The 25,332-nt window shown below is 48.7% G+C and overlaps 7 non-coding genes across 7 annotated transcripts; all 7 read left to right on the top strand.

The window, feature by feature from the left end:
- Positions 1-275: 275 nt before the first annotated feature.
- Positions 276-347, top strand: TRNAP-AGG (transfer RNA proline (anticodon AGG)). The gene has a single exon. It is a non-coding gene; the product is annotated as a tRNA-Pro (tRNA).
- Positions 348-3,858: 3,511 nt separating this feature from the next.
- On the top strand, positions 3,859-3,930 carry TRNAP-AGG (transfer RNA proline (anticodon AGG)). The gene has a single exon. It is a non-coding gene; the product is annotated as a tRNA-Pro (tRNA).
- Positions 3,931-7,441: 3,511 nt separating this feature from the next.
- TRNAP-AGG (transfer RNA proline (anticodon AGG)) lies at positions 7,442-7,513 on the top strand. The gene has a single exon. It is a non-coding gene; the product is annotated as a tRNA-Pro (tRNA).
- A 3,511-nt stretch (positions 7,514-11,024) lies between these two features.
- Positions 11,025-11,096, top strand: TRNAP-AGG (transfer RNA proline (anticodon AGG)). The gene has a single exon. It is a non-coding gene; the product is annotated as a tRNA-Pro (tRNA).
- Positions 11,097-14,607: 3,511 nt separating this feature from the next.
- Positions 14,608-14,679, top strand: TRNAP-AGG (transfer RNA proline (anticodon AGG)). Its single transcript has one exon. It is a non-coding gene; the product is annotated as a tRNA-Pro (tRNA).
- A 3,511-nt stretch (positions 14,680-18,190) lies between these two features.
- Positions 18,191-18,262, top strand: TRNAP-AGG (transfer RNA proline (anticodon AGG)). Its single transcript has one exon. It is a non-coding gene; the product is annotated as a tRNA-Pro (tRNA).
- Positions 18,263-21,763: 3,501 nt separating this feature from the next.
- On the top strand, positions 21,764-21,835 carry TRNAP-AGG (transfer RNA proline (anticodon AGG)). The gene has a single exon. It is a non-coding gene; the product is annotated as a tRNA-Pro (tRNA).
- The last annotated feature ends 3,497 nt before the right edge of the window (positions 21,836-25,332 follow it).

The raw sequence follows: 25,332 nt of genomic DNA, 5'->3' as shown, positions 1-25,332 counted from the left end.
ACTAAATACGGCGCTTTCCTGCATTTTGAAAATGACGGCACGTGGGGCTTGCAAATTTGGCACAGCGTCGCGCTTAGTCATTTTCTTGTAAATCTGGGCCAAAATGTCTAAAGGATAGAGGCTTTTTATGTCATGTTCGATGAAGACCATGCAAATGACTCTAGTCGTACTGCAAAAGAGAGCACCATGTGCAGTTTCTTGCTTTGGGATGTAGTCTCCCACTCTCTGTCACCAATCCTCCGAGCAGGGTCGGAGCCGTTGCATTTCTGTGCCCAGGCTCGTTGGTCTAGGGGTATGATTCTCGCTTAGGGTGCGAGAGGTCCTGGGTTCAAATCCCGGACGAGCCCATTTTAGCGGAAAACAATCAAATCCTGCTCAAAATACACAACCCCTCAACATTTCTCATTTTACTCGAAGCATTGTTGCGCAAAACATATTTTTTGCCTCAGGCGAAAAATGGATTACAATGCCTTGGCTTCCTTCCTGCTTGCTCTCAGTGCGCCCTGTGTGATGATTTCACAGGCTCTCCTTCCTGGCATTTAGGCATCAGATATTTGTCTGTCTCTGCCCGCAGCTATGGGATTTTTCAGGACGTCTGAGTGTATGCATGCTGGCCGACACCGCTGCAATTTTCACACTTACCCCTCGCATTCCGAGCAACTGCTGATAAAGTATAGAGGAAATCGTGCAAACATATGAGGGGAACTGTGCTCCTTCAGTCAAATCAGCAAGCTTGTTTCTGTAGTGTAGTGGTTATCACGTTAGCCTCACACGCGAAAAGTCCCCGGTTTGAGACCGGGCAGAAACACTTGGCAGCAGCAGCTTTTGTGTTTGCTCCCTAAAACCTCAGTCTCTCTCAATGCACACTTAGACAGAAATGACCTTTAAAAACTTGTGACCTGTGTAAAACGTGCTTTACTATTGCAGGACGCTAAAAAGTTATCTGCATCCCTCGGTGGTCGTGCATGTGCATTGTTTCTTGTTCTGTTTTTTTTTTTTTTTCTTGGCCATGTTATATTGTGGGGCCTTTAAAGCTGTGACTTTGATAGGAACATTGCAAGCGGCAAAATCAACAAGTGCAGACTGAAGAGTCCGACCTGCACACTGTTTTGGCTGTCAGGATGGCCGAGTGGTCTAAGGCGCCAGACTCAAGAGAGCTTGATCTTCAGTGAAGCTGAGCCTTCTGGTCTCTTCATGGAGGCGTGGGTTCAAATCCCACTTCTGACAGGTGTATTTTCTTCCCTTAAATCTTGCTCTGCTTGCAGAGCCAGCTCCTCACACCACTATCTTTGGAAGCTGCTGTGGCATGTGAGGAGAAATCCACCAACCCATCGGCTGGGCCCTCAATCAAAATTCTGTGTATTACTGGAAGGGGCGTCTCAGGCACACCTTCTGTTAGAGCTGCACTTTATGACAGTAACTACCATGCTGGTTTCTACTTAAGCAGTTGATTCTATCGTTTGAAGTGAGGCTCTCCTGCCACCTTTTGGGCAAAGAAGACTCTGCCCCTGCAACAACACAGGCAGACAAGCTCAAACTAGGTTTCTTGGTTAGGTGGGCGGAGCATATTGGCAATGGTGCCTCCTCGTGACTTGCAATTTACATGAAGAAGACAGAGAGGCAGCTGGGAGTAGGCAGTACCCATGAACCCCTGAACACTGTCTTGCGACTAGCACACAATTCTGAAATGAGGCGGGGGAAAGGAGGTGATTTCCCCATCAAGGGCCATTCCGGGAAATCAGCCACCCTGCGTCTCCCAGGTGAGTGTTTCAGGCCTATGAGCCACTAATATAAATCTCGCCTGATCGAGCCTGATCGAGCGCTGACCGAGCAAGTGTGCTTGAATCCAAGAGGCATGCTCCTCTGGCTCAAGAGCTAGCAGGCCCTTCAGTGCTTCTGGTTGGGAAATCTAAGGTGCAAGGGTCCATGACTAGCAGCGGGTTACAACTACCAGAAAGGGTCTGCTTTTCACATCAGTCCCCTAGTTCAGCTCACTGGCACAGGGCATTTTGACTACCTCTTGCCTTGCTAGAGACAAACAAAAAATCCTTGACAGAAAACATCAATTGCTATGGCACGCTTAGAGAGAGAGAGCCTCCAAATGGCCCTGCTTTTCTGAAAGACGCTTCAGAAGATGTTTCAAATGACTATGCAGCGGCAGTCTAGTTGGTATAGGGGTATGATTCTCGCTTCGGGTGTGAGAGGACCTCGGTTCAAATCCCAGGCAAACCCCTACCTTTAGAGGTTCAGTCTGTGTTTTAAACAGGAGTATTTCTGCTTTTCACTCTTGTAAGATGTCATGTTGCAATGCAATACATGCTTTATACTGGCGTCGAGACGGTTCAGCATCATGAAGGTATGCGAGATTTCTTTGCAACTGCTTTTCTGTGCTGGAGCAGCAGTGCTCATAGGAACATTAAATGCACAGTGCTTCTCCATGGTAATTTCGGGTCCAGTTCTGAAATCACCTCTTGGAATGAAAGTGATCCCAGTTCCTTTCTTCCAAGGGAAGAGATTGTGTTCCGGAAGGCTCAGCTTTGAGCGTCATGAACATTGGCCCTCATCCTTGCATCCCAGTCCAATGCATAGCCACATAAAGCAAGCAGGTGTGTCTGTTTCCATAGTGTGGTGGTTCCAGTACAATGCATAGCCACATGAAGCAAGCCGGCAAGTGTGTCTGCTTGTGTAGTGTAGTGGTTATCATGCGCACCTCACATGCGAAAGGTCCCTGGTTCGAGTCGCTGGGCTTTTTCACAGTATTTGCATTTCCTGCCTCACCTGACAGGCAAGCTGAGATAAAAGAGACTGTGTCTATCCCTCACCATCGTGAGGTACTACGCTCCTGGGGCATCTGTCACAGCTCACCAAGAGGAGTTGCGCCAGCTTACGGCAGTCAGTTGCTCACTGTTTGACCTTTGCAATGAAGCCTGAGCCTACAGCATTCAAGCCAGCCAAGGAAGGAAGGTACGAGAGCGAAAATAGCTTTCCTGCCCTCACCAAGAACACACACCTTGAGCAAATAAAGTGCCAGACTTACAAGGCCCTATCGCCACCGGAGCATCACTTTTAGTGACGCCCCGGTGGCACTATGCACTGCGCGGTATTTACAAGATGGCGTTCAGCCACTTTTTGTGGCTTAACACCACCTTGTAAATACGGCCCCTTAGCACGCAGCGCGTTCCCTGGAAGGGGCGTGCAATGGGTGTTGTTGGGAGTGTGCCACAGCAACACCATAGCATTTTGATGCTGCTCCAGATTTAGGAGTTGGCGTAAATCTGCGTCAGCGCCAAAATCCAACGCCATCCCAGGGGTGTCGTTAGAGTGGCGCACTGAGGAGAAATGTTTTCATTTCTCCTTGTTTTTGCTCTTGCTATGTGTGATGCATTCTGCAGCACACATAGAAGTAAGAGCAAATCACCATTGAAGATTTTTTTTTTGGGCAGGAAGGTGTCCCTTCCTGCACAAAAACAATTTCCCCCTCAACGCAGTCATCCTTGTACCATGGTGCAAGAACGGCTGCGTTGGCGCTCAGCAGCTAATTTAGAGCTGGCGCAGGGGGAAGCACAGGGGTGCGCTGTATTCTACTAAATACGGCGCTTTCCTGCATTTTGAAAATGACGGCACGTGGGGCTTGCAAATTTGGCACAGCGTCGCGCTTAGTCATTTTCTTGTAAATCTGGGCCAAAATGTCTAAAGGATAGAGGCTTTTTATGTCATGTTCGATGAAGACCATGCAAATGACTCTAGTCGTACTGCAAAAGAGAGCACCATGTGCAGTTTCTTGCTTTGGGATGTAGTCTCCCACTCTCTGTCACCAATCCTCCGAGCAGGGTCGGAGCCGTTGCATTTCTGTGCCCAGGCTCGTTGGTCTAGGGGTATGATTCTCGCTTAGGGTGCGAGAGGTCCCGGGTTCAAATCCCGGACGAGCCCATTTTAGCGGAAAACAATCAAATCCTGCTCAAAATACACAACCCCTCAACATTTCTCATTTTACTCGAAGCATTGTTGCGCAAAACATATTTTTTGCCTCAGGCGAAAAATGGATTACAATGCCTTGGCTTCCTTCCTGCTTGCTCTCAGTGCGCCCTGTGTGATGATTTCACAGGCTCTCCTTCCTGGCATTTAGGCATCAGATATTTGTCTGTCTCTGCCCGCAGCTATGGGATTTTTCAGGACGTCTGAGTGTATGCATGCTGGCCGACACCGCTGCAATTTTCACACTTACCCCTCGCATTCCGAGCAACTGCTGATAAAGTATAGAGGAAATCGTGCAAACATATGAGGGGAACTGTGCTCCTTCAGTCAAATCAGCAAGCTTGTTTCTGTAGTGTAGTGGTTATCACGTTCGCCTCACACGCGAAAAGTCCCCGGTTTGAGACCGGGCAGAAACACTTGGCAGCAGCAGCTTTTGTGTTTGCTCCCTAAAACCTCAGTCTCTCTCAATGCACACTTAGACAGAAATGACCTTTAAAAACTTGTGACCTGTGTAAAACGTGCTTTACTATTGCAGGACGCTAAAAAGTTATCTGCATCCCTCGGTGGTCGTGCATGTGCATTGTTTCTTGTTCTGTTTTTTTTTTTTTTTCTTGGCCATGTTATATTGTGGGGCCTTTAAAGCTGTGACTTTGATAGGAACATTGCAAGCGGCAAAATCAACAAGTGCAGACTGAAGAGTCCGACCTGCACACTGTTTTGGCTGTCAGGATGGCCGAGTGGTCTAAGGCGCCAGACTCAAGAGAGCTTGATCTTCAGTGAAGCTGAGCCTTCTGGTCTCTTCATGGAGGCGTGGGTTCAAATCCCACTTCTGACAGGTGTATTTTCTTCCCTTAAATCTTGCTCTGCTTGCAGAGCCAGCTCCTCACACCACTATCTTTGGAAGCTGCTGTGGCATGTGAGGAGAAATCCACCAACCCATCGGCTGGGCCCTCAATCAAAATTCTGTGTATTACTGGAAGGGGCGTCTCAGGCACACCTTCTGTTAGAGCTGCACTTTATGACAGTAACTACCATGCTGGTTTCTACTTAAGCAGTTGATTCTATCGTTTGAAGTGAGGCTCTCCTGCCACCTTTTGGGCAAAGAAGACTCTGCCCCTGCAACAACACAGGCAGACAAGCTCAAACTAGGTTTCTTGGTTAGGTGGGCGGAGCATATTGGCAATGGTGCCTCCTCGTGACTTGCAATTTACATGAAGAAGACAGAGAGGCAGCTGGGAGTAGGCAGTACCCATGAACCCCTGAACACTGTCTTGCGACTAGCACACAATTCTGAAATGAGGCGGGGGAAAGGAGGTGATTTCCCCATCAAGGGCCATTCCGGGAAATCAGCCACCCTGCGTCTCCCAGGTGAGTGTTTCAGGCCTATGAGCCACTAATATAAATCTCGCCTGATCGAGCCTGATCGAGCGCTGACCGAGCAAGTGTGCTTGAATCCAAGAGGCATGCTCCTCTGGCTCAAGAGCTAGCAGGCCCTTCAGTGCTTCTGGTTGGGAAATCTAAGGTGCAAGGGTCCATGACTAGCAGCGGGTTACAACTACCAGAAAGGGTCTGCTTTTCACATCAGTCCCCTAGTTCAGCTCACTGGCACAGGGCATTTTGACTACCTCTTGCCTTGCTAGAGACAAACAAAAAATCCTTGACAGAAAACATCAATTGCTATGGCACGCTTAGAGAGAGAGAGCCTCCAAATGGCCCTGCTTTTCTGAAAGACGCTTCAGAAGATGTTTCAAATGACTATGCAGCGGCAGTCTAGTTGGTATAGGGGTATGATTCTCGCTTCGGGTGTGAGAGGACCTCGGTTCAAATCCCAGGCAAACCCCTTCCTTTAGAGGTTCAGTCTGTGTTTTAAACAGGAGTATTTCTGCTTTTCACTCTTGTAAGATGTCATGTTGCAATGCAATACATGCTTTATACTGGCGTCGAGACGGTTCAGCATCATGAAGGTATGCGAGATTTCTTTGCAACTGCTTTTCTGTGCTGGAGCAGCAGTGCTCGTAGGAACATTAAATGCACAGTGCTTCTCCATGGTAATTTCGGGTCCAGTTCTGAAATCACCTCTTGGAATGAAAGTGATCCCAGTTCCTTTCTTCCAAGGGAAGAGATTGTGTTCCGGAAGGCTCAGCTTTGAGCGTCATGAACATTGGCCCTCATCCTTGCATCCCAGTCCAATGCATAGCCACATAAAGCAAGCAGGTGTGTCTGTTTCCATAGTGTGGTGGTTCCAGTACAATGCATAGCCACATGAAGCAAGCCGGCAAGTGTGTCTGCTTGTGTAGTGTAGTGGTTATCATGCGCACCTCACATGCGAAAGGTCCCTGGTTCGAGTCGCTGGGCTTTTTCACAGTATTTGCATTTCCTGCCTCACCTGACAGGCAAGCTGAGATAAAAGAGACTGTGTCTATCCCTCACCATCGTGAGGTACTACGCTCCTGGGGCATCTGTCACAGCTCACCAAGAGGAGTTGCGCCAGCTTACGGCAGTCAGTTGCTCACTGTTTGACCTTTGCAATGAAGCCTGAGCCTACAGCATTCAAGCCAGCCAAGGAAGGAAGGTACGAGAGCGAAAATAGCTTTCCTGCCCTCACCAAGAACACACACCTTGAGCAAATAAAGTGCCAGACTTACAAGGCCCTATCGCCACCGGAGCATCACTTTTAGTGACGCCCCGGTGGCACTATGCACTGCGCGGTATTTACAAGATGGCGTTCAGCCACTTTTTGTGGCTTAACACCACCTTGTAAATACGGCCCCTTAGCACGCAGCGCGTTCCCTGGAAGGGGCGTGCAATGGGTGTTGTTGGGAGTGTGCCACAGCAACACCATAGCATTTTGATGCTGCTCCAGATTTAGGAGTTGGCGTAAATCTGCGTCAGCGCCAAAATCCAACGCCATCCCAGGGGTGTCGTTAGAGTGGCGCACTGAGGAGAAATGTTTTCATTTCTCCTTGTTTTTGCTCTTGCTATGTGTGATGCATTCTGCAGCACACATAGAAGTAAGAGCAAATCACCATTGAAGATTTTTTTTTTGGGCAGGAAGGTGTCCCTTCCTGCACAAAAACAATTTCCCCCTCAACGCAGTCATCCTTGTACCATGGTGCAAGAACGGCTGCGTTGGCGCTCAGCAGCTAATTTAGAGCTGGCGCAGGGGGAAGCACAGGGGTGCGCTGTATTCTACTAAATACGGCGCTTTCCTGCATTTTGAAAATGACGGCACGTGGGGCTTGCAAATTTGGCACAGCGTCGCGCTTAGTCATTTTCTTGTAAATCTGGGCCAAAATGTCTAAAGGATAGAGGCTTTTTATGTCATGTTCGATGAAGACCATGCAAATGACTCTAGTCGTACTGCAAAAGAGAGCACCATGTGCAGTTTCTTGCTTTGGGATGTAGTCTCCCACTCTCTGTCACCAATCCTCCGAGCAGGGTCGGAGCCGTTGCATTTCTGTGCCCAGGCTCGTTGGTCTAGGGGTATGATTCTCGCTTAGGGTGCGAGAGGTCCCGGGTTCAAATCCCGGACGAGCCCATTTTAGCGGAAAACAATCAAATCCTGCTCAAAATACACAACCCCTCAACATTTCTCATTTTACTCGAAGCATTGTTGCGCAAAACATATTTTTTGCCTCAGGCGAAAAATGGATTACAATGCCTTGGCTTCCTTCCTGCTTGCTCTCAGTGCGCCCTGTGTGATGATTTCACAGGCTCTCCTTCCTGGCATTTAGGCATCAGATATTTGTCTGTCTCTGCCCGCAGCTATGGGATTTTTCAGGACGTCTGAGTGTATGCATGCTGGCCGACACCGCTGCAATTTTCACACTTACCCCTCGCATTCCGAGCAACTGCTGATAAAGTATAGAGGAAATCGTGCAAACATATGAGGGGAACTGTGCTCCTTCAGTCAAATCAGCAAGCTTGTTTCTGTAGTGTAGTGGTTATCACGTTCGCCTCACACGCGAAAAGTCCCCGGTTTGAGACCGGGCAGAAACACTTGGCAGCAGCAGCTTTTGTGTTTGCTCCCTAAAACCTCAGTCTCTCTCAATGCACACTTAGACAGAAATGACCTTTAAAAACTTGTGACCTGTGTAAAACGTGCTTTACTATTGCAGGACGCTAAAAAGTTATCTGCATCCCTCGGTGGTCGTGCATGTGCATTGTTTCTTGTTCTGTTTTTTTTTTTTTTTCTTGGCCATGTTATATTGTGGGGCCTTTAAAGCTGTGACTTTGATAGGAACATTGCAAGCGGCAAAATCAACAAGTGCAGACTGAAGAGTCCGACCTGCACACTGTTTTGGCTGTCAGGATGGCCGAGTGGTCTAAGGCGCCAGACTCAAGAGAGCTTGATCTTCAGTGAAGCTGAGCCTTCTGGTCTCTTCATGGAGGCGTGGGTTCAAATCCCACTTCTGACAGGTGTATTTTCTTCCCTTAAATCTTGCTCTGCTTGCAGAGCCAGCTCCTCACACCACTATCTTTGGAAGCTGCTGTGGCATGTGAGGAGAAATCCACCAACCCATCGGCTGGGCCCTCAATCAAAATTCTGTGTATTACTGGAAGGGGCGTCTCAGGCACACCTTCTGTTAGAGCTGCACTTTATGACAGTAACTACCATGCTGGTTTCTACTTAAGCAGTTGATTCTATCGTTTGAAGTGAGGCTCTCCTGCCACCTTTTGGGCAAAGAAGACTCTGCCCCTGCAACAACACAGGCAGACAAGCTCAAACTAGGTTTCTTGGTTAGGTGGGCGGAGCATATTGGCAATGGTGCCTCCTCGTGACTTGCAATTTACATGAAGAAGACAGAGAGGCAGCTGGGAGTAGGCAGTACCCATGAACCCCTGAACACTGTCTTGCGACTAGCACACAATTCTGAAATGAGGCGGGGGAAAGGAGGTGATTTCCCCATCAAGGGCCATTCCGGGAAATCAGCCACCCTGCGTCTCCCAGGTGAGTGTTTCAGGCCTATGAGCCACTAATATAAATCTCGCCTGATCGAGCCTGATCGAGCGCTGACCGAGCAAGTGTGCTTGAATCCAAGAGGCATGCTCCTCTGGCTCAAGAGCTAGCAGGCCCTTCAGTGCTTCTGGTTGGGAAATCTAAGGTGCAAGGGTCCATGACTAGCAGCGGGTTACAACTACCAGAAAGGGTCTGCTTTTCACATCAGTCCCCTAGTTCAGCTCACTGGCACAGGGCATTTTGACTACCTCTTGCCTTGCTAGAGACAAACAAAAAATCCTTGACAGAAAACATCAATTGCTATGGCACGCTTAGAGAGAGAGAGCCTCCAAATGGCCCTGCTTTTCTGAAAGACGCTTCAGAAGATGTTTCAAATGACTATGCAGCGGCAGTCTAGTTGGTATAGGGGTATGATTCTCGCTTCGGGTGTGAGAGGACCTCGGTTCAAATCCCAGACAAACCCCTACCTTTAGAGGTTCAGTCTGTGTTTTAAACAGGAGTATTTCTGCTTTTCACTCTTGTAAGATGTCATGTTGCAATGCAATACATGCTTTATACTGGCGTCGAGACGGTTCAGCATCATGAAGGTATGCGAGATTTCTTTGCAACTGCTTTTCTGTGCTGGAGCAGCAGTGCTCGTAGGAACATTAAATGCACAGTGCTTCTCCATGGTAATTTCGGGTCCAGTTCTGAAATCACCTCTTGGAATGAAAGTGATCCCAGTTCCTTTCTTCCAAGGGAAGAGATTGTGTTCCGGAAGGCTCAGCTTTGAGCGTCATGAACATTGGCCCTCATCCTTGCATCCCAGTCCAATGCATAGCCACATAAAGCAAGCAGGTGTGTCTGTTTCCATAGTGTGGTGGTTCCAGTACAATGCATAGCCACATGAAGCAAGCCGGCAAGTGTGTCTGCTTGTGTAGTGTAGTGGTTATCATGCGCACCTCACATGCGAAAGGTCCCTGGTTCGAGTCGCTGGGCTTTTTCACAGTATTTGCATTTCCTGCCTCACCTGACAGGCAAGCTGAGATAAAAGAGACTGTGTCTATCCCTCACCATCGTGAGGTACTACGCTCCTGGGGCATCTGTCACAGCTCACCAAGAGGAGTTGCGCCAGCTTACGGCAGTCAGTTGCTCACTGTTTGACCTTTGCAATGAAGCCTGAGCCTACAGCATTCAAGCCAGCCAAGGAAGGAAGGTACGAGAGCGAAAATAGCTTTCCTGCCCTCACCAAGAACACACACCTTGAGCAAATAAAGTGCCAGACTTACAAGGCCCTATCGCCACCGGAGCATCACTTTTAGTGACGCCCCGGTGGCACTATGCACTGCGCGGTATTTACAAGATGGCGTTCAGCCACTTTTTGTGGCTTAACACCACCTTGTAAATACGGCCCCTTAGCACGCAGCGCGTTCCCTGGAAGGGGCGTGCAATGGGTGTTGTTGGGAGTGTGCCACAGCAACACCATAGCATTTTGATGCTGCTCCAGATTTAGGAGTTGGCGTAAATCTGCGTCAGCGCCAAAATCCAACGCCATCCCAGGGGTGTCGTTAGAGTGGCGCACTGAGGAGAAATGTTTTCATTTCTCCTTGTTTTTGCTCTTGCTATGTGTGATGCATTCTGCAGCACACATAGAAGTAAGAGCAAATCACCATTGAAGATTTTTTTTTTGGGCAGGAAGGTGTCCCTTCCTGCACAAAAACAATTTCCCCCTCAACGCAGTCATCCTTGTACCATGGTGCAAGAACGGCTGCGTTGGCGCTCAGCAGCTAATTTAGAGCTGGCGCAGGGGGAAGCACAGGGGTGCGCTGTATTCTACTAAATACGGCGCTTTCCTGCATTTTGAAAATGACGGCACGTGGGGCTTGCAAATTTGGCACAGCGTCGCGCTTAGTCATTTTCTTGTAAATCTGGGCCAAAATGTCTAAAGGATAGAGGCTTTTTATGTCATGTTCGATGAAGACCATGCAAATGACTCTAGTCGTACTGCAAAAGAGAGCACCATGTGCAGTTTCTTGCTTTGGGATGTAGTCTCCCACTCTCTGTCACCAATCCTCCGAGCAGGGTCGGAGCCGTTGCATTTCTGTGCCCAGGCTCGTTGGTCTAGGGGTATGATTCTCGCTTAGGGTGCGAGAGGTCCCGGGTTCAAATCCCGGACGAGCCCATTTTAGCGGAAAACAATCAAATCCTGCTCAAAATACACAACCCCTCAACATTTCTCATTTTACTCGAAGCATTGTTGCGCAAAACATATTTTTTGCCTCAGGCGAAAAATGGATTACAATGCCTTGGCTTCCTTCCTGCTTGCTCTCAGTGCGCCCTGTGTGATGATTTCACAGGCTCTCCTTCCTGGCATTTAGGCATCAGATATTTGTCTGTCTCTGCCCGCAGCTATGGGATTTTTCAGGACGTCTGAGTGTATGCATGCTGGCCGACACCGCTGCAATTTTCACACTTACCCCTCGCATTCCGAGCAACTGCTGATAAAGTATAGAGGAAATCGTGCAAACATATGAGGGGAACTGTGCTCCTTCAGTCAAATCAGCAAGCTTGTTTCTGTAGTGTAGTGGTTATCACGTTCGCCTCACACGCGAAAAGTCCCCGGTTTGAGACCGGGCAGAAACACTTGGCAGCAGCAGCTTTTGTGTTTGCTCCCTAAAACCTCAGTCTCTCTCAATGCACACTTAGACAGAAATGACCTTTAAAAACTTGTGACCTGTGTAAAACGTGCTTTACTATTGCAGGACGCTAAAAAGTTATCTGCATCCCTCGGTGGTCGTGCATGTGCATTGTTTCTTGTTCTGTTTTTTTTTTTTTTTCTTGGCCATGTTATATTGTGGGGCCTTTAAAGCTGTGACTTTGATAGGAACATTGCAAGCGGCAAAATCAACAAGTGCAGACTGAAGAGTCCGACCTGCACACTGTTTTGGCTGTCAGGATGGCCGAGTGGTCTAAGGCGCCAGACTCAAGAGAGCTTGATCTTCAGTGAAGCTGAGCCTTCTGGTCTCTTCATGGAGGCGTGGGTTCAAATCCCACTTCTGACAGGTGTATTTTCTTCCCTTAAATCTTGCTCTGCTTGCAGAGCCAGCTCCTCACACCACTATCTTTGGAAGCTGCTGTGGCATGTGAGGAGAAATCCACCAACCCATCGGCTGGGCCCTCAATCAAAATTCTGTGTATTACTGGAAGGGGCGTCTCAGGCACACCTTCTGTTAGAGCTGCACTTTATGACAGTAACTACCATGCTGGTTTCTACTTAAGCAGTTGATTCTATCGTTTGAAGTGAGGCTCTCCTGCCACCTTTTGGGCAAAGAAGACTCTGCCCCTGCAACAACACAGGCAGACAAGCTCAAACTAGGTTTCTTGGTTAGGTGGGCGGAGCATATTGGCAATGGTGCCTCCTCGTGACTTGCAATTTACATGAAGAAGACAGAGAGGCAGCTGGGAGTAGGCAGTACCCATGAACCCCTGAACACTGTCTTGCGACTAGCACACAATTCTGAAATGAGGCGGGGGAAAGGAGGTGATTTCCCCATCAAGGGCCATTCCGGGAAATCAGCCACCCTGCGTCTCCCAGGTGAGTGTTTCAGGCCTATGAGCCACTAATATAAATCTCGCCTGATCGAGCCTGATCGAGCGCTGACCGAGCAAGTGTGCTTGAATCCAAGAGGCATGCTCCTCTGGCTCAAGAGCTAGCAGGCCCTTCAGTGCTTCTGGTTGGGAAATCTAAGGTGCAAGGGTCCATGACTAGCAGCGGGTTACAACTACCAGAAAGGGTCTGCTTTTCACATCAGTCCCCTAGTTCAGCTCACTGGCACAGGGCATTTTGACTACCTCTTGCCTTGCTAGAGACAAACAAAAAATCCTTGACAGAAAACATCAATTGCTATGGCACGCTTAGAGAGAGAGAGCCTCCAAATGGCCCTGCTTTTCTGAAAGACGCTTCAGAAGATGTTTCAAATGACTATGCAGCGGCAGTCTAGTTGGTATAGGGGTATGATTCTCGCTTCGGGTGTGAGAGGACCTCGGTTCAAATCCCAGACAAACCCCTACCTTTAGAGGTTCAGTCTGTGTTTTAAACAGGAGTATTTCTGCTTTTCACTCTTGTAAGATGTCATGTTGCAATGCAATACATGCTTTATACTGGCGTCGAGACGGTTCAGCATCATGAAGGTATGCGAGATTTCTTTGCAACTGCTTTTCTGTGCTGGAGCAGCAGTGCTCGTAGGAACATTAAATGCACAGTGCTTCTCCATGGTAATTTCGGGTCCAGTTCTGAAATCACCTCTTGGAATGAAAGTGATCCCAGTTCCTTTCTTCCAAGGGAAGAGATTGTGTTCCGGAAGGCTCAGCTTTGAGCGTCATGAACATTGGCCCTCATCCTTGCATCCCAGTCCAATGCATAGCCACATAAAGCAAGCAGGTGTGTCTGTTTCCATAGTGTGGTGGTTCCAGTACAATGCATAGCCACATGAAGCAAGCCGGCAAGTGTGTCTGCTTGTGTAGTGTAGTGGTTATCATGCGCACCTCACATGCGAAAGGTCCCTGGTTCGAGTCGCTGGGCTTTTTCACAGTATTTGCATTTCCTGCCTCACCTGACAGGCAAGCTGAGATAAAAGAGACTGTGTCTATCCCTCACCATCGTGAGGTACTACGCTCCTGGGGCATCTGTCACAGCTCACCAAGAGGAGTTGCGCCAGCTTACGGCAGTCAGTTGCTCACTGTTTGACCTTTGCAATGAAGCCTGAGCCTACAGCATTCAAGCCAGCCAAGGAAGGAAGGTACGAGAGCGAAAATAGCTTTCCTGCCCTCACCAAGAACACACACCTTGAGCAAATAAAGTGCCAGACTTACAAGGCCCTATCGCCACCGGAGCATCACTTTTAGTGACGCCCCGGTGGCACTATGCACTGCGCGGTATTTACAAGATGGCGTTCAGCCACTTTTTGTGGCTTAACACCACCTTGTAAATACGGCCCCTTAGCACGCAGCGCGTTCCCTGGAAGGGGCGTGCAATGGGTGTTGTTGGGAGTGTGCCACAGCAACACCATAGCATTTTGATGCTGCTCCAGATTTAGGAGTTGGCGTAAATCTGCGTCAGCGCCAAAATCCAACGCCATCCCAGGGGTGTCGTTAGAGTGGCGCACTGAGGAGAAATGTTTTCATTTCTCCTTGTTTTTGCTCTTGCTATGTGTGATGCATTCTGCAGCACACATAGAAGTAAGAGCAAATCACCATTGAAGATTTTTTTTTTGGGCAGGAAGGTGTCCCTTCCTGCACAAAAACAATTTCCCCCTCAACGCAGTCATCCTTGTACCATGGTGCAAGAACGGCTGCGTTGGCGCTCAGCAGCTAATTTAGAGCTGGCGCAGGGGGAAGCACAGGGGTGCGCTGTATTCTACTAAATACGGCGCTTTCCTGCATTTTGAAAATGACGGCACGTGGGGCTTGCAAATTTGGCACAGCGTCGCGCTTAGTCATTTTCTTGTAAATCTGGGCCAAAATGTCTAAAGGATAGAGGCTTTTTATGTCATGTTCGATGAAGACCATGCAAATGACTCTAGTCGTACTGCAAAAGAGAGCACCATGTGCAGTTTCTTGCTTTGGGATGTAGTCTCCCACTCTCTGTCACCAATCCTCCGAGCAGGGTCGGAGCCGTTGCATTTCTGTGCCCAGGCTCGTTGGTCTAGGGGTATGATTCTCGCTTAGGGTGCGAGAGGTCCCGGGTTCAAATCCCGGACGAGCCCATTTTAGCGGAAAACAATCAAATCCTGCTCAAAATACACAACCCCTCAACATTTCTCATTTTACTCGAAGCATTGTTGCGCAAAACATATTTTTTGCCTCAGGCGAAAAATGGATTACAATGCCTTGGCTTCCTTCCTGCTTGCTCTCAGTGCGCCCTGTGTGATGATTTCACAGGCTCTCCTTCCTGGCATTTAGGCATCAGATATTTGTCTGTCTCTGCCCGCAGCTATGGGATTTTTCAGGACGTCTGAGTGTATGCATGCTGGCCGACACCGCTGCAATTTTCACACTTACCCCTCGCATTCCGAGCAACTGCTGATAAAGTATAGAGGAAATCGTGCAAACATATGAGGGGAACTGTGCTCCTTCAGTCAAATCAGCAAGCTTGTTTCTGTAGTGTAGTGGTTATCACGTTCGCCTCACACGCGAAAAGTCCCCGGTTTGAGACCGGGCAGAAACACTTGGCAGCAGCAGCTTTTGTGTTTGCTCCCTAAAACCTCAGTCTCTCTCAATGCACACTTAGACAGAAATGACCTTTAAAAACTTGTGACCTGTGTAAAACGTGCTTTACTATTGCAGGACGCTAAAAAGTTATCTGCATCCCTCGGTGGTCGTGCATGTGCATTGTTTCTTGTTCTGTTTTTTTTTTTTTTTCTTGGCCATGTTATATTGTGGGGCCTTTAAAGCTGTGACTTTGATAGGAACATTGCAAGCGGCAAAATCAACAAGTGCAGACTGAAGAGTCCGACCTGCACACTGTTTTGGCTGTCAGGATGGCCGAGTGGTCTAAGGCGCCAGACTCAAGAGAGCTTGATCTTCAGTGAAGCTGAGCCTTCTGGTCTCTTCATGGAGGCGTGGGTTCAAATCCCACTTCTGACAGGTGTATTTTCTTCCCTTAAATCTTGCTCTGCTTGCAGAGCCAGCTCCTCACACCACTATCTTTGGAAGCTGCTGTGGCATGTGAGGAGAAATCCACCAACCCATCGGCTGGGCCCTCAATCAAAATTCTGTGTATTACTGGAAGGGGCGTCTCAGGCACACCTTCTGTTAGAGCTGCACTTTATGACAGTAACTACCATGCTGGTTTCTACTTAAGCAGTTGATTCTATCGTTTGAAGTGAGGCTCTCCTGCCACCTTTTGGGCAAAGAAGACTCTGCCCCTGCAACAACACAGGCAGACAAGCTCAAACTAGGTTTCTTGGTTAGGTGGGCGGAGCATATTGGCAATGGTGCCTCCTCGTGACTTGCAATTTACATGAAGAAGACAGAGAGGCAGCTGGGAGTAGGCAGTACCCATGAACCCCTGAACACTGTCTTGCGACTAGCACACAATTCTGAAATGAGGCGGGGGAAAGGAGGTGATTTCCCCATCAAGGGCCATTCCGGGAAATCAGCCACCCTGCGTCTCCCAGGTGAGTGTTTCAGGCCTATGAGCCACTAATATAAATCTCGCCTGATCGAGCCTGATCGAGCGCTGACCGAGCAAGTGTGCTTGAATCCAAGAGGCATGCTCCTCTGGCTCAAGAGCTAGCAGGCCCTTCAGTGCTTCTGGTTGGGAAATCTAAGGTGCAAGGGTCCATGACTAGCAGCGGGTTACAACTACCAGAAAGGGTCTGCTTTTCACATCAGTCCCCTAGTTCAGCTCACTGGCACAGGGCATTTTGACTACCTCTTGCCTTGCTAGAGACAAACAAAAAATCCTTGACAGAAAACATCAATTGCTATGGCACGCTTAGAGAGAGAGAGCCTCCAAATGGCCCTGCTTTTCTGAAAGACGCTTCAGAAGATGTTTCAAATGACTATGCAGCGGCAGTCTAGTTGGTATAGGGGTATGATTCTCGCTTCGGGTGTGAGAGGACCTCGGTTCAAATCCCAGACAAACCCCTACCTTTAGAGGTTCAGTCTGTGTTTTAAACAGGAGTATTTCTGCTTTTCACTCTTGTAAGATGTCATGTTGCAATGCAATACATGCTTTATACTGGCGTCGAGACGGTTCAGCATCATGAAGGTATGCGAGATTTCTTTGCAACTGCTTTTCTGTGCTGGAGCAGCAGTGCTCGTAGGAACATTAAATGCACAGTGCTTCTCCATGGTAATTTCGGGTCCAGTTCTGAAATCACCTCTTGGAATGAAAGTGATCCCAGTTCCTTTCTTCCAAGGGAAGAGATTGTGTTCCGGAAGGCTCAGCTTTGAGCGTCATGAACATTGGCCCTCATCCTTGCATCCCAGTCCAATGCATAGCCACATAAAGCAAGCAGGTGTGTCTGTTTCCATAGTGTGGTGGTTCCAGTACAATGCATAGCCACATGAAGCAAGCCGGCAAGTGTGTCTGCTTGTGTAGTGTAGTGGTTATCATGCGCACCTCACATGCGAAAGGTCCCTGGTTCGAGTCGCTGGGCTTTTTCACAGTATTTGCATTTCCTGCCTCACCTGACAGGCAAGCTGAGATAAAAGAGACTGTGTCTATCCCTCACCATCGTGAGGTACTACGCTCCTGGGGCATCTGTCACAGCTCACCAAGAGGAGTTGCGCCAGCTTACGGCAGTCAGTTGCTCACTGTTTGACCTTTGCAATGAAGCCTGAGCCTACAGCATTCAAGCCAGCCAAGGAAGGAAGGTACGAGAGCGAAAATAGCTTTTCTGCCCTCACCAAGAACACACACCTTGAGCAAATAAAGTGCCAGACTTACAAGGCCCTATCGCCACCGGAGCATCACTTTTAGTGACGCCCCGGTGGCACTATGCACTGCGCGGTATTTACAAGATGGCGTTCAGCCACTTTTTGTGGCTTAACACCACCTTGTAAATACGGCCCCTTAGCACGCAGCGCGTTCCCTGGAAGGGGCGTGCAATGGGTGTTGTTGGGAGTGTGCCACAGCAACACCATAGCATTTTGATGCTGCTCCAGATTTAGGAGTTGGCGTAAATCTGCGTCAGCGCCAAAATCCAACGCCATCCCAGGGGTGTCGTTAGAGTGGCGCACTGAGGAGAAATGTTTTCATTTCTCCTTGTTTTTGCTCTTGCTATGTGTGATGCATTCTGCAGCACACATAGAAGTAAGAGCAAATCACCATTGAAGATTTTTTTTTTGGGCAGGAAGGTGTCCCTTCCTGCACAAAAACAATTTCCCCCTCAACGCAGTCATCCTTGTACCATGGTGCAAGAACGGCTGCGTTGGCGCTCAGCAGCTAATTTAGAGCTGGCGCAGGGGGAAGCACAGGGGTGCGCTGTATTCTACTAAATACGGCGCTTTCCTGCATTTTGAAAATGACGGCACGTGGGGCTTGCAAATTTGGCACAGCGTCGCGCTTAGTCATTTTCTTGTAAATCTGGGCCAAAATGTCTAAAGGATAGAGGCTTTTTATGTCATGTTCGATGAAGACCATGCAAATGACTCTAGTCGTACTGCAAAAGAGAGCACCATGTGCAGTTTCTTGCTTTGGGATGTAGTCTCCCACTCTCTGTCACCAATCCTCCGAGCAGGGTCGGAGCCATTGCATTTCTGTGCCCAGGCTCGTTGGTCTAGGGGTATGATTCTCGCTTAGGGTGCGAGAGGTCCCGGGTTCAAATCCCGGACGAGCCCATTTTAGCGGAAAACAATCAAATCCTGCTCAAAATACACAACCCCTCAACATTTCTCATTTTACTCGAAGCATTGTTGCGCAAAACATATTTTTTGCCTCAGGCGAAAAATGGATTACAATGCCTTGGCTTCCTTCCTGCTTGCTCTCAGTGCGCCCTGTGTGATGATTTCACAGGCTCTCCTTCCTGGCATTTAGGCATCAGATATTTGTCTGTCTCTGCCCGCAGCTATGGGATTTTTCAGGACGTCTGAGTGTATGCATGCTGGCCGACACCGCTGCAATTTTCACACTTACCCCTCGCATTCCGAGCAACTGCTGATAAAGTATAGAGGAAATAGTGCAAACATATGAGGGGAACTGTGCTCCTTCAGTCAAATCAGCAAGCTTGTTTCTGTAGTGTAGTGGTTATCACGTTCGCCTCACACGCGAAAAGTCCCCGGTTTGAGACCGGGCAGAAACACTTGGCAGCAGCAGCTTTTGTGTTTGCTCCCTAAAACCTCAGTCTCTCTCAATGCACACTTAGACAGAAATGACCTTTAAAAACTTGTGACCTGTGTAAAACGTGCTTTACTATTGCAGGACGCTAAAAAGTTATCTGCATCCCTCGGTGGTCGTGCATGTGCATTGTTTCTTGTTCTGTTTTTTTTTTTTTTTCTTGGCCATGTTATATTGTGGGGCCTTTAAAGCTGTGACTTTGATAGGAACATTGCAAGCGGCAAAATCAACAAGTGCAGACTGAAGAGTCCGACCTGCACACTGTTTTGGCTGTCAGGATGGCCGAGTGGTCTAAGGCGCCAGACTCAAGAGAGCTTGATCTTTAGTGAAGCTGAGCCTTCTGGTCTCTTCATGGAGGCGTGGGTTCAAATCCCACTTCTGACAGGTGTATTTTCTTCCCTTAAATCTTGCTCTGCTTGCAGAGCCAGCTCCTCACACCACTATCTTTGGAAGCTGCTGTGGCATGTGAGGAGAAATCCACCAACCCATCGGCTGGGCCCTCAATCAAAATTCTGTGTATTACTGGAAGGGGCGTCTCAGGCACACCTTCTGTTAGAGCTGCACTTTATGACAGTAACTACCATGCTGGTTTCTACTTAAGCAGTTGATTCTATCGTTTGAAGTGAGGCTCTCCTGCCACCTTTTGGGCAAAGAAGACTCTGCCCCTGCAACAACACAGGCAGACAAGCTCAAACTAGGTTTCTTGGTTAGGTGGGCGGAGCATATTGGCAATGGTGCCTCCTCGTGACTTGCAATTTACATGAAGAAGACAGAGAGGCAGCTGGGAGTAGGCAGTACCCATGAACCCCTGAACACTGTCTTGCGACTAGCACACAATTCTGAAATGAGGCGGGGGAAAGGAGGTGATTTCCCCATCAAGGGCCATTCCGGGAAATCAGCCACCCTGCGTCTCCCAGGTGAGTGTTTCAGGCCTATGAGCCACTAATATAAATCTCGCCTGATCGAGCGCTGACCGAGCAAGTGTGCTTGAATCCAAGAGGCATGCTCCTCTGGCTCAAGAGCTAGCAGGCCCTTCAGTGCTTCTGGTTGGGAAATCTAAGGTGCAAGGGTCCATGACTAGCAGCGGGTTACAACTACCAGAAAGGGTCTGCTTTTCACATCAGTCCCCTAGTTCAGCTCACTGGCACAGGGCATTTTGACTACCTCTTGCCTTGCTAGAGACAAACAAAAAATCCTTGACAGAAAACATCAATTGCTATGGCACGCTTAGAGAGAGAGAGCCTCCAAATGGCCCTGCTTTTCTGAAAGACGCTTCAGAAGATGTTTCAAATGACTATGCAGCGGCAGTCTAGTTGGTATAGGGGTATGATTCTCGCTTCGGGTGTGAGAGGACCTCGGTTCAAATCCCAGACAAACCCCTACCTTTAGAGGTTCAGTCTGTGTTTTAAACAGGAGTATTTCTGCTTTTCACTCTTGTAAGATGTCATGTTGCAATGCAATACATGCTTTATACTGGCGTCGAGACGGTTCAGCATCATGAAGGTATGCGAGATTTCTTTGCAACTGCTTTTCTGTGCTGGAGCAGCAGTGCTCGTAGGAACATTAAATGCACAGTGCTTCTCCATGGTAATTTCGGGTCCAGTTCTGAAATCACCTCTTGGAATGAAAGTGATCCCAGTTCCTTTCTTCCAAGGGAAGAGATTGTGTTCCGGAAGGCTCAGCTTTGAGCGTCATGAACATTGGCCCTCATCCTTGCATCCCAGTCCAATGCATAGCCACATAAAGCAAGCAGGTGTGTCTGTTTCCATAGTGTGGTGGTTCCAGTACAATGCATAGCCACATGAAGCAAGCCGGCAAGTGTGTCTGCTTGTGTAGTGTAGTGGTTATCATGCGCACCTCACATGCGAAAGGTCCCTGGTTCGAGTCGCTGGGCTTTTTCACAGTATTTGCATTTCCTGCCTCACCTGACAGGCAAGCTGAGATAAAAGAGACTGTGTCTATCCCTCACCATCGTGAGGTACTACGCTCCTGGGGCATCTGTCACAGCTCACCAAGAGGAGTTGCGCCAGCTTACGGCAGTCAGTTGCTCACTGTTTGACCTTTGCAATGAAGCCTGAGCCTACAGCATTCAAGCCAGCCAAGGAAGGAAGGTACGAGAGCGAAAATAGCTTTCCTGCCCTCACCAAGAACACACACCTTGAGCAAATAAAGTGCCAGACTTACAAGGCCCTATCGCCACCGGAGCATCACTTTTAGTGACGCCCCGGTGGCACTATGCACTGCGCGGTATTTACAAGATGGCGTTCAGCCACTTTTTGTGGCTTAACACCACCTTGTAAATACGGCCCCTTAGCACGCAGCGCGTTCCCTGGAAGGGGCGTGCAATGGGTGTTGTTGGGAGTGTGCCACAGCAACACCATAGCATTTTGATGCTGCTCCAGATTTAGGAGTTGGCGTAAATCTGCATCAGCGCCAAAATCCAACGCCATCCCAGGGGTGTCGTTAGAGTGGCGCACTGAGGAGAAATGTTTTCATTTCTCCTTGTTTTTGCTCTTGCTATGTGTGATGCATTCTGCAGCACACATAGAAGTAAGAGCAAATCACCATTGAAGATTTTTTTTTTGGGCAGGAAGGTGTCCCTTCCTGCACAAAAACAATTTCCCCCTCAACGCAGTCATCCTTGTACCATGGTGCAAGAACGGCTGCGTTGGCGCTCAGCAGCTAATTTAGAGCTGGCGCAGGGGGAAGCACAGGGGTGCGCTGTATTCTACTAAATACGGCGCTTTCCTGCATTTTGAAAATGACGGCACGTGGGGCTTGCAAATTTGGCACAGCGTCGCGCTTAGTCATTTTCTTGTAAATCTGGGCCAAAATGTCTAAAGGATAGAGGCTTTTTATGTCATGTTCGATGAAGACCATGCAAATGACTCTAGTCGTACTGCAAAAGAGAGCACCATGTGCAGTTTCTTGCTTTGGGATGTAGTCTCCCACTCTCTGTCACCAATCCTCCGAGCAGGGTCGGAGCCGTTGCATTTCTGTGCCCAGGCTCGTTGGTCTAGGGGTATGATTCTCGCTTAGGGTGCGAGAGGTCCCGGGTTCAAATCCCGGACGAGCCCATTTTAGCGGAAAACAATCAAATCCTGCTCAAAATACACAACCCCTCAACATTTCTCATTTTACTCGAAGCATTGTTGCGCAAAACATATTTTTTGCCTCAGGCGAAAAATGGATTACAATGCCTTGGCTTCCTTCCTGCTTGCTCTCAGTGCGCCCTGTGTGATGATTTCACAGGCTCTCCTTCCTGGCATTTAGGCATCAGATATTTGTCTGCCTCTGCCCGCAGCTATGGGATTTTTCAGGACGTCTGAGTGTATGCATGCTGGCCGACACCGCTGCAATTTTCACACTTACCCCTCGCATTCCGAGCAACTGCTGATAAAGTATAGAGGAAATCGTGCAAACATATGAGGGGAACTGTGCTCCTTCAGTCAAATCAGCAAGCTTGTTTCTGTAGTGTAGTGGTTATCACGTTCGCCTCACACGTGAAAAGTCCCCGGTTTGAGACCGGGCAGAAACACTTGGCAGCAGCAGCTTTTGTGTTTGCTCCCTAAAACCTCAGTCTCTCTCAATGCACACTTAGACAGAAATGACCTTTAAAAACTTGTGACCTGTGTAAAACGTGCTTTACTATTGAAGGACGCTAAAAAGTTATCTGCATCCCTCGGTGGTCGTGCATGTGCATTGTTTCTTGTTCTGTTTTTTTTTTTTTTTCTTGGCCATGTTATATTGTGGGGCCTTTAAAGCTGTGACTTTGATAGGAACATTGCAAGCGGCAAAATCAACAAGTGCAGACTGAAGAGTCCGACCTGCACACTGTTTTGGCTGTCAGGATGGCCGAGTGGTCTAAGGCGCCAGACTCAAGAGAGCTTGATCTTCAGTGAAGCTGAGCCTTCTGGTCTCTTCATGGAGGCGTGGGTTCAAATCCCACTTCTGACAGGTGTATTTTCTTCCCTTAAATCTTGCTCTGCTTGCAGAGCCAGCTCCTCACACCACTATCTTTGGAAGCTGCTGTGGCATGTGAGGAGAAATCCACCAACCCATCGGCTGGGCCCTCAATCAAAATTCTGTGTATTACTGGAAGGGGCGTCTCAGGCACACCTTCTGTTAGAGCTGCACTTTATGACAGTAACTACCATGCTGGTTTCTACTTAAGCAGTTGATTCTATCGTTTGAAGTGAGGCTCTCCTGCCACCTTTTGGGCAAAGAAGACTCTGCCCCTGCAACAACACAGGCAGACAAGCTCAAACTAGGTTTCTTGGTTAGGTGGGCGGAGCATATTGGCAATGGTGCCTCCTCGTGACTTGCAATTTACATGAAGAAGACAGAGAGGCAGCTGGGAGTAGGCAGTACCCATGAACCCCTGAACACTGTCTTGCGACTAGCACACAATTCTGAAATGAGGCGGGGGAAAGGAGGTGATTTCCCCATCAAGGGCCATTCCGGGAAATCAGCCACCCTGCGTCTCCCAGGTGAGTGTTTCAGGCCTATGAGCCACTAATATAAATCTCGCCTGATCGAGCCTGATCGAGCGCTGACCGAGCAAGTGTGCTTGAATCCAAGAGGCATGCTCCTCTGGCTCAAGAGCTAGCAGGCCCTTCAGTGCTTCTGGTTGGGAAATCTAAGGTGCAAGGGTCCATGACTAGCAGCGGGTTACAACTACCAGAAAGGGTCTGCTTTTCACATCAGTCCCCTAGTTCAGCTCACTGGCACAGGGCATTTTGACTACCTCTTGCCTTGCTAGAGACAAACAAAAAATCCTTGACAGAAAACATCAATTGCTATGGCACGCTTAGAGAGAGAGAGCCTCCAAATGGCCCTGCTTTTCTGAAAGACGCTTCAGAAGATGTTTCAAATGACTATGCAGCGGCAGTCTAGTTGGTATAGGGGTATGATTCTCGCTTCGGGTGTGAGAGGACCTCGGTTCAAATCCCAGACAAACCCCTACCTTTAGAGGTTCAGTCTGTGTTTTAAACAGGAGTATTTCTGCTTTTCACTCTTGTAAGATGTCATGTTGCAATGCAATACATGCTTTATACTGGCGTCGAGACGGTTCAGCATCATGAAGGTATGCGAGATTTCTTTGCAACTGCTTTTCTGTGCTGGAGCAGCAGTGCTCGTAGGAACATTAAATGCACAGTGCTTCTCCATGGTAATTTCGGGTCCAGTTCTGAAATCACCTCTTGGAATGAAAGTGATCCCAGTTCCTTTCTTCCAAGGGAAGAGATTGTGTTCCGGAAGGCTCAGCTTTGAGCGTCATGAACATTGGCCCTCATCCTTGCATCCCAGTCCAATGCATAGCCACATAAAGCAAGCAGGTGTGTCTGTTTCCATAGTGTGGTGGTTCCAGTACAATGCATAGCCACATGAAGCAAGCCGGCAAGTGTGTCTGCTTGTGTAGTGTAGTGGTTATCATGCGCACCTCACATGCGAAAGGTCCCTGGTTCGAGTCGCTGGGCTTTTTCACAGTATTTGCATTTCCTGCCTCACCTGACAGGCAAGCTGAGATAAAAGAGACTGTGTCTATCCCTCACCATCGTGAGGTACTACGCTCCTGGGGCATCTGTCACAGCTCACCAAGAGGAGTTGCGCCAGCTTACGGCAGTCAGTTGCTCACTGTTTGACCTTTGCAATGAAGCCTGAGCCTACAGCATTCAAGCCAGCCAAGGAAGGAAGGTACGAGAGCGAAAATAGCTTTCCTGCCCTCACCAAGAACACACACCTTGAGCAAATAAAGTGCCAGACTTACAAGGCCCTATCGCCACCGGAGCCTCACTTTTAGTGACGCCCCGGTGGCACTATGCACTGCGTGGTATTTACAAGATGGCGTTCAGCCACTTTTTGTGGCTTAACACCACCTTGTAAATACGGCCCCTTAGCACGCAGCGCGTTCCCTGGAAGGGGCGTGCAATGGGTGTTGTTGGGAGTGTGCCACAGCAACACCATAGCATTTTGATGCTGCTCCAGATTTAGGAGTTGGCGTAAATCTGCGTCAGCGCCAAAATCCAACGCCATCCCAGGGGTGTCGTTAGAGTGGCGCACTGAGGAGAAATGTTTTCATTTCTCCTTGTTTTTGCTCTTGCTATGTGTGATGCATTCTGCAGCACACATAGAAGTAAGAGCAAATCACCATTGAAGATTTTTTTTTTGGGCAGGAAGGTGTCCCTTCCTGCACAAAAACAATTTCCCCCTCAACGCAGTCATCCTTGTACCATGGTGCAAGAACGGCTGCGTTGGCGCTCAGCAGCTAATTTAGAGCTGGCGCAGGGGGAAGCACAGGGGTGCGCTGTATTCTACTAAATACGGCGCTTTCCTGCATTTTGAAAATGACGGCACGTGGGGCTTGCAAATTTGGCACAGCGTCGCGCTTAGTCATTTTCTTGTAAATCTGGGCCAAAATGTCTAAAGGATAGAGGCTTTTTATGTCATGTTCGATGAAGACCATGCAAATGACTCTAGTCGTACTGCAAAAGAGAGCACCATGTGCAGTTTCTTGCTTTGGGATGTAGTCTCCCACTCTCTGTCACCAATCCTCCGAGCAGGGTCGGAGCCATTG

The sequence above is a fragment of the Pleurodeles waltl genome, unplaced genomic scaffold (assembly GCF_031143425.1).
Source record: "Pleurodeles waltl isolate 20211129_DDA unplaced genomic scaffold, aPleWal1.hap1.20221129 scaffold_72, whole genome shotgun sequence".
Taxonomy (NCBI): Eukaryota; Metazoa; Chordata; class Amphibia; order Caudata; family Salamandridae; genus Pleurodeles; species Pleurodeles waltl.
Note: the sequence above shows the minus strand (reverse complement) of the source record. Positions and strands in the feature narration are given on the sequence as shown.